The sequence below is a fragment of the Phoca vitulina genome, unplaced genomic scaffold (genome assembly GCF_004348235.1).
Source record: "Phoca vitulina isolate PV1807 unplaced genomic scaffold, GSC_HSeal_1.0 scaffold2, whole genome shotgun sequence".
Lineage (NCBI taxonomy): Eukaryota > Metazoa > Chordata > Mammalia > Carnivora > Phocidae > Phoca > Phoca vitulina.
This window is the reverse complement of record NW_022589705.1, coordinates 63,809,108-63,818,293: the sequence shown is the minus strand read 5'-3', so window position 1 is coordinate 63,818,293 and position 9,186 is coordinate 63,809,108.

Below are 9,186 nucleotides of genomic sequence, written 5' to 3'. Positions count from 1 at the left end.
TTGAGTTTCAAATACAAGGTGAAAGGTGGAGGAGGGGGGAGTGAGGAAAGGGCAGTCACCTAGTGGTTTCCCTGCGCCCTGGGACAGCCAGCTGGAAGAGGCCAAAATTTGTCCTATTCCTCCCCCCAGTGCCCATCTCTTGTACTGCATGTTCTGAAAAGGGTAAATTTTCCGTGGCCTCAGACCCACAGGGGTCAGAATGACCTGCTCTGCAAGCCAGGGTCTTTTAAGAGAACCCACAGATGACTCTCTCCCTTCTCTGAATTCCGATATGACTGTAAATAATTATAGTTGTGCGCCTTCATCCTGCATTTGCCAGCTATCACCAACTCAGGGCAAACCATGGGCAAAGGGTTTTATAGCCTCTCCTTTCGCATTCACACCAGCCAAGCCAGGTCTTGGAAGAGGGAGCCTACAAGAGGTGAGGCCATGTGCCTAGGGTCACACAGTTAATAAGCTGGTGTCGTTCGACCCTATGTTTGTCTTACCTCAAATCCCCTATTCCTTTCTCTCTTCCTACCTCTAAGCTCTCCAGCTCAGTCTTTTTAAAGGAAGGGTCATTCTCCACTTTATTTTCTCTAGTCACAGGCCAAGCACAGGATTGGATACACAGTAGAAGCTGTGAATGCTGATGAGTACAAACTAATTGATGATTGATTGATGAGTTACTGATTGACCATTTATTGATCATTAGGGATCAATGTCTAACCGGAGCCAGTGACTGGCTAGAAAGCCATCCCAGGACACGCCAGATGATTCTCCTCAAGCCCTACTAGGTTTGCTGAGGTCAGTGAGCTAGAGTACACCCTATTTGCTGCAGGGGACAGAGGCCGTATTCTGCCCATCACATTTGCCACATTGGGATGCAGGGGAGCCAGGAACCCAACAGAAATGAGGGAACGTCCTCAGATCATTCCTGCAGGGAAGGCAAAGGACATGCAGTGGAGTCTAGCCGAGCAGGCACCACAAGCCTGACAAGGGGCAAGTCTCTCTCTTGGCGAGCTTTCCTCTTTCCAGTTGATGGGACCTGAGTCCAACAGGTCCTCACAGGCTATCAGGCTTCTAGCTGCAGAATAATCCGGGTGGTGAGCCTGGTCTGGCCTGGTGGGCTGGGAGTGCTGGCCAGGGGTCAGAGCAGTGGGAGTGGCCTGAGGAGGGAGGGGGTCCAGCAGAGCCCTCAGGAGACCTGTGCTCAACTCTTGCTCTGCCACTCACCTGCCTCTGGACCTTGGAGGAGCGACCGGAACTCTCTGAGCCTCCGTTTTCCCACCAGAAAACTGAAGGTCATAACTTGCCTTGAAAAGAGAACGAACATTTCCGGATCCCAGAGCAGCTGTGTTGCATCACCACACCAAATATCAGCATCCGTGTCCTTCGCCTATGGTCTGGAGCTCAGCGCAAGTTCTCCAGCCCCATCTCCTGTCCCAGAGGGAATACTCCCGAGTCTGCAATAAGCCTAAAATGGTGTGTCGCGTGTCTCTCAGCTTAGTGCTCACCAGCCTCCTCCCCAGTGCTGACTGAACGCACAGCTTCTTGGGGGAATTGGGAGGAAGGAGCCCAACCACCACCCTTTCCAAGAAGCCCTGGGCCAGGGTGACAAAGAGGACAGAGCACTGACCCTGTAGCTGGTGGCTTTGGGTGTCCATCTCTGTCTTGCTGTAAACTCTGCCCAAGACCCTGTGGTCCTGGGAAACGTGCTGACTTCTCAGGGCCTTCGTTCCTTCCACTGTCAAGTGAGGACAATGCACCTATTCCTTATTTTATGTGGTAAAATTGAAAAATGATACTTCAGAGTAAGGACATTTAATTGGGCAGAACCATTTAGGCTTTACTCGTGAGCATCTCCTTTCCATAGGGATGGTTTCTGAACCAGCATGTCAAAGTCCTGGCTCTTATGGGTTTATATGTAGTAACGTTATCTTCATTTCTTTGTCTATTATGTAGAAATTAGAAAATGAAAAATTTGTGGCTGGCATTGTGTGGAATTAAAAAATAATAATCCAATCATTCCAAACGTATAGCTTTTCATCTTGGGGTATACATTTTAAATCAGGGCCAGTGGACAGTGATAATAAGAAAATGGTGTGCTATTTAGACTATAAAGTGCGGGACTCCTAGTATTCCCCCAGCATCCATTCCTCTCTGTTCATGAGTAAATAAGTAATGCAGATTCTTGCTGGGGCACAGACCACCCAAAATCATGAAGGCATTTCCCATCCTTCCCTGCAGCCTAGACGTGGCGACGTGACTGAGTTCTGGACAACAGGATAGTAGCGGAAGTGTTGTGTGCAGTTCTAGGAAATGTACACTGGAATGTCAAGGCAATGGCTGGACTTGGAGCAGCCATTTTAAACAATGAGATGGAAGATGGTAGGGCAACAAGATAAAAGAAGTTCGGTTTGCTTAAGAAATTTGGGACTATCTTACCAGTCTTGTTCTGTCCATCTCCAGACTTTTATGTGAAAAAAGATCTTTCTTGTTTAAGCTGCTTTTCACTTGGGTATGTGTTATAGCCAAACTTAGTCCCAGCTGATGGATGTTAGTTTGCATGGTTTTGAGTTTTATACTTTATAAAGAGCTCTCAGGGGAAAGGAGGAAACTGATGCCTTATGTATTCGTTCATTTATTTGATGACAATGTAACAGTGATGCATGGTGTACCAGGCCCTGGGCTGTGCACTAGGGCCAGAAATGAATCCAACAAACCTGTGCCTTCCAGGAATTCACCCCTAAGAGCAGTTATAACACAACTGATGGGAGTTATAGTGGGGCACACACAGGCAGCCACGGGGTGTCACATAACCCAGAATTCAGGAGAGGGATGGTACACACACAGCTCCTCACAGCTATCACAGAGACTACATCAGACAGGCAAGAGATTAGCTGGGGGAAACAACTAGAGGACAAAAGGGAGGAAGCAGGGATAACCGGGAGGAAAGGAGGGAAGGACAGAGAGATTCTAGGCAGTTCTAAGAAGGTTTCTGCTGGCCTGGGGAGAGTCCTCCAGCCAGAGATGCCCATTCGATGAGCCACACTTCCTGCAGGAAAGGGCATGCATGGCATGCATGGTGTCAGCCACACTCAGCCTCTGTCGCCAAGAGAGGCTGGGGCCAGTGGACTTCAGGGTGAGCACAGTGTTCAATGCTGAGGGGTGGGGGGGTGGACACGGGCACGCTGAGCACACCACTGCCAAGGCCACCTCGGCAAGGCTCGCTAGGAGTTCCATCTCACATTTAGGGGTGTGTGTGGGGGGGTGCTGGGCCAGGCACCTGTTAGATCATTCTCACCCTTTGGACCTCAGCCAAACCCAAAACAGAAATAGTCTGGCATCTCATAGTTCAGCATCTCATTATATACACGTTATCTTATTTCATTTTCCCAACTCTCTATTTTATAATATGTAAAATGTAATATATATAAAATGTAATAATACATTTTCCCAATGTATTATTACCTCATTTTACAGATGCAAAATTTTGTGCTTAGTGGGTTAAATAATTCTTCCATCACAGTGTAGCTAGTGAGCAGCAGAGCCAGGACTCAAATTCCTACCCCATCTGTAGCTCTCCTACTTTACCGATCAGCCATCCCAATCTGGCCACGGGGACTCACGATGGAGGTTGAAATCCTGCAGGGGCTCAGCTAATGACCATGCCTCCCAGTCACTGTACTTGGCAATTTATAAAACGTTTCCAGATCCACTGTGTTAACTCAAACTCATTCTTCCAACCACTTGTGAGATAGTTACTCTCTCCATTTTAGAGAACAGAAGAGAAAAGAGGACTAAGAAAGGTGAAGGGCTTTGCCCCCACCACCCAGCTGGTGCATGTAGGCCCCTAAATGAACTTGCGCTCATCTGACTTGAGATTCTGCGTATTCATGATGACTTCACAGCGTTGCTTAGAAAAGCTGCTGGTTAAGTGTATGTACACATGTATGTACACATGCACGTGTGTGTGCACGTGCCAGTCACACCTGTGCAGCTGTGGCCCAAGCCCAGACCTTCTCCTAAGCTCCAAACAATGCCTTGGGAAACCTGTCTGCCCAGGGAAACCCGTCTGCCCAGATGGGGACGGGCTGTCCCCACAGTCACAGCAGCTGACTGGGAGCTGCGGTCTTCTCGGCCTGACCCTGGGGTCCTGGAGAACCCTGAGCACAGAATAAATTCTCTTTTCCCCAAGACAAGGTCACGAAGCAAGGACAGGTGCGGCCCCTCAGAACCGGGCCCCGTGGGCTGGAGGGAGCTTTCGGGCCCCCCCCACGCCCTCCCCCAGGGCTCATCCGCCGCAGCTTGAACTCTCGGAGGCCAGGCCAGAGCCGCCGGACCGGGAGCCCGAGGCTGACAGCGGCCGCAGGAGGTTCTGTCCAGGCCGGGCGGCACAGGTAGGGGCCGGCGGGTCTGACGGGGATGTGTTTGTAGTGACTAGAGCTTATAACCCTCTTCTTTTCCTTTCCTCTCTTGTCCCCATCCCTGGGGCTCTGTCACTGTCTTTCTCAGGCTGCTCCTCCTATGTAATAATCCTTTCTTTTTTGGAATTTAGCATCTAGCCTGCCCCCCTGGGGCCTCCCCCCTTCCCCACTGTGCGATCCTGACCTGGGAGTACTACAGAAGCCTTGGCCCTTTGGGGGCTGGGGGTGAGGCGGCGCCATGAAGAAGCCAGTGCCCCCACTGGCCTCCACAGACACTGTGGTTCCCTCCTCTGCGGAGCTTCTCCGGGACCAGGCCGTGCTTACCTCTCTCCCCCCACTGCAGAGAGCACAGCCTTCCGCTCTGCCAGGGCACCACTGACACATTCTTGGGGAAAGGCGCCCCCGGAGTTGTGCGATGGCACAGGCCTGACAAAGCCTAGTGCAGTGTGCTCAGGGAGTGGCTGGGATCAATCAAATGGAATTGCATTCGGGTTTGAATTGATCTGATGATAAGGCACCTGGTGCGGGGGGGGGGGGGGGGGGGGGTATCATCAGCCATGGGAGCTGAGAGCTAGAGCAGTGGTGGGTGCAGGGCAGAGGCGGCCAGGGAAGGAAGGGTGGCTGAGGGCTGGGGAGGCAGGAGAGGGGCCGAGGTCTCTGGAACCAGATCCAGACCCCAGCCCAGCCATCTTTGTGCCCTGCTCAGGGTTCCCACCAGAGGAAGCCAAGCGGAGCTGATTGCTCCCCCTCCTTAGACCGATCCACCTTCTGTGTTCTCTCCCCAGAGACATAGGATTAGGAGAAAAAGGACGGGTGGTATAGCACAGCCGTTAGAGTGAACCAAGCCTGAATTCAAAATCCAAATAAACCATAACTGTGGGACATCACCAATGAGCTCCTCTCCTCGCCTAGCAAAATGGGAATCATGAAGCCAACCCTACAGTTAATGTCACAATTTCGATCACATGTGGGCTGTGACCTACCCAATACTTCTGGCAAGTGCTGGCAAACTTAGTCCTTACCCCTCATTGTTCTGGAAGAGGAAGTTCAGGGAGGTTGGCTTCGAGTGGTTTTTCAGGAAGAACTTGTGAGAAGGCAGGGCGAGGCCAGCCAGGGCTACAACTGAGCCTGCTCGGGGTTCTTCCTCAGGCTGGGGTGCCGGGGTGCTGGAGGAGACAGGGATACCCAGGCAGTTTCCTTCCACGTGGAAAACATCGATTCCACTGTGGATTCAGGGGGCCCTAGCCTACTTTGTATCATCAGCATTTCATGCCTCGTGTTCAAGATCTTGCCAATAGTGACTCATTCCCTTGGCCAAAGGCTTCCCACCTGCACTGGCTACAGGTTCGGTCCTTTTGGGAATGGAACAATCCCAACGCTGCTCACTCGTGGCTCTGTGGAGCGGCTCAGCGCCTGTAGGCACTGGGAGTTGAAAGGAAGGACCACCAAGGGGTGGGGCACCTGCCATGGAGGATCCTGGCCCTGGCACCACGGTCGGAGCAGGGACCCCAGGGGAGAGGAAGCCGCAAAGATAGACACACTTCCAGCTCAGTAAGAACAGCCGGGACCCTCTCCTCTCCATCCTTTCTACTAGGCGCCAATCTCACCAAACCTGTTGTGCTACTTCCTCATCCTCATCCAACCCCCATCCCGGCCCCCAGAGGGATTTTCTAGAATGCCAGTCTCACCACCCCCTTCTTCTCGTGCCTTCTGCCCCCACATTCTCCCTCCAGACCCTAGGCTGCAGCCCCCCCCCTTCCACCAGTCATTCCCTGAACACACCACACGTGCTTATGCTCCTGCAGAGCCCCCGTCTGCTCCTGCCACCGCCCACTGCCTCTCTCAGCCCAGCACAGTCCGTCAGAAATGCCCTCCACTCTTTAAGTGCCCACCTGGCTCCAGTCGCCGGGGACAGGAACAGGAATGAGCTACTTAGGTCCCTGGAGGGGCTCACATCTAGTAAGGCCACAGCAGTGAGATAAATGGGGGGCGGAATGGGGGGGGGGGTTGGGGACCTTCCCCAGGCTAGAGGAGAGAAGTTTTCTGGGAAGGGTTGGTGGAGGAGGACACAGCACAGAGGAGAACTGGAGGTGAGGGGGTGTGTGGCCCTTCCAGGCACGTAGCAGCAAAGAAGTGCAAGGATTCTGACCCGAACTCTGAGGACACGAGGGAAGGAGGAGCCTCACATGAGCAGGCTGCCTGGGGGACAACCTGGACACTGTGACAGCTGTGGACAGCCTGCCAGTGAGGAGCAGGAGGATGGAGAGGCCATAGGCCCTGGGCCCTGGGCATGGCTGGATATGAGCAGCCAGCAGGAGGGTGGGGGAGGGGCAGGGCAAACACAGCCTCCGGAGGATAGGGAGGGGGCAGCTGGGCTGTCCAAAGGGACTGATATTTTGGGTGGTGACCTCCCAAGACAAGGCCGTAAGTCTGGACGAAGTCACTGGCTCCGGTATTCCAAGAAGAACTCTGGTTTCCAGAATCTTCAATGATGGCACAGCCTAAAGCCTAAGGGAGACATGGGCAGTGAACACCAGAAGTCAGGCTCCTGGGCTTCTAGTTACTGCGAACTACACACGGAATAAAGAGGATGCAGGGAAGGGGAGCCGAAAAGCAGCCTTCTCAAGTATGGTTCTTCTGTCCGCCCTAGACTGGAACCCACCCAGTTCCATGTGTGTCCCCATGACCAGTGAGCCATAGCCATCCCCGCTGTGGCTGTAACTCCGAGAACACAGTCTCCCTGCAGATATTACTCAGAAATTATAATGTCCCGCACCATATGTTATTCACCTGTATCTTCATTGAAAGTTAACCACTCTCCTTGCAGGTCCCCCACCTTCCAGGGCGGGCTGCAGGACCTGCGTGTCTGGGGGAGGGGGGAAGGGGCTATTGTCAGCCGGTCCCGTGTCTCTCCATCTCCCCGCCCGCCACACCTCTGCTGCACTTGGTGTGAAGGCCTTTCCCTGTAAGTCCGCCCAGCCTCCCGGACTGGACTCTGTTGCTCCTTCCCTGAGCTCCTCAGCTAGAAGGAAGGGCGTGGGCGAATCCTGCGTGAGCGGCTGTCTTCCCGCCAGCCTGGGAGCCACAAGCACGCGCACCGGTGTCCCCCCCCCCCCCCCCCCCAGCCAGGTGCAGCGCAGGTGCGCGCCTCCTGCAAGAGCGACAGCGTGACCACATCCTCTGTCTCGGGAGCTCTCCGAGAGGATTTCCTGCATATGTGTGGCCTCGTCCTTGAATGCCAACACCTGCCTACACTGTTAAACCATTTTGGATGCAACTCTTCCTGTCTGGATTTCATAATCCGCGCTAAATAGAAAAGCCATAAGGGTCGCAATGCAATCTTTCCTCAGTGACTCTGGGCCATCAGTATGCACACGAATCCCCAGCTGCTGTGCAAGAACGCCCTCGGTTGAGAGCTGATGGAGCCTAATTTGTCGGTTTGTTCGCTCCGGGTTGGCCCGTCTTTTCGCCTAATCCTTCCTACGTTACCTGGTTGGCAGGACGCGCATGCGCTGTGCGGCCATCGGCGGCCGGGCTCCCCCGCGGCCCTGCATGGCCCTGCCCGCCTCTGGCAGACCCGCTGCCGCCGTTAAGTTGTTGTTTCTAATTTGTTGTGAGCACAAATAACGCAGCTCTGGGCAGAGCAAAACTAGACAGGCCCTGAGGGGGGATCACTCACTGATAGGTCAAACATTGGGCTTTGTGTTACAAGCTTCACAGTATCTATTTTGAAGGTTTCAAAATTTCTCTTGCTCCCTTCCTGGCCCCCTCTGGACTCTGGGCTGCTAAAATGCCCGGCTGGCTAACCGATGGGTCTCAGGTGCATCAGAGGAGGGGCTGCGGCGGGCCCAGGCGGCTGGCTTAGGGCCAGGTAAAATGTGTGGGGAGGGGCTCAGCATCGGGCATCTGGGACGATGGGGCTGGGGGGCCAGGCGGTCTGTCCACGGTCACTCTGCAGCTCAGTGAGATGTGCTGCTGGCTCGGGAAAGCAGGCCGCCCTGGTCCTGGGGTGGCTGGTCTTGCCGGGACCCAGCGTGCTGTCTGTCCTTTCCAGGACCATTCATTTATCCCAGCACCAGGCAGGTGTGAATTTTGGCCCCCCACTGTGGCTTGGAATAAACAGGTCTCTTCCCAGGCCTCAGTGTCCTATGCTGTAAAAAAAAGGAAAAGTGACACCTGGGGGTGGGGGAGTGGAGGCAGGAGCACGCAACGTGGTAGAGGCTTTGCAAGGGTCATGGCACTCTTTCCCCCTCTCCTCCCTTGTCTTCCTTCCGGGAATAAGGAAAATTGCATTGAACTCACTACTGAGAAACCTGGACTCTACTCCCAGCTCCACCTTACTTCCCCGTGTGACCTTTCCCTCCCTGGGCCTCAGTTTCCCCTCCACATAAGCAGGAGCTTGAACAGCTCGACTTCTGAGGTCCCTCCCAGCTCCAGAATTCCAGCATTCTCCTTCTTTCCTCCTCCTCTTCCTCCTCCTGCTCCTCTCAGGGGTGGGAGTGTGCCCGTGTGTGTGTGTGTGCATGTGTATGCACGTGTGTGTGCATGTACGTGTGTGTGTGTGTGTGTGTGTACTGGGGGCAGGGAAAGGGAGAGTCCTGCAGAAGATGGGGTGGCAGTTAGGAGAAAAGGGGACCAGGACTTCCCGTGCCAGTGGAGCTCAGAGCTTTCTCAGCAGCTAATGGCACTTGGGGCTGTTTAATCATTAAAGGGAAGGAACGAAGCCAGGAGCGCCTCAAAGTCCAGCCGGTGGTGAGTGACTAACGGAGGAGCATGG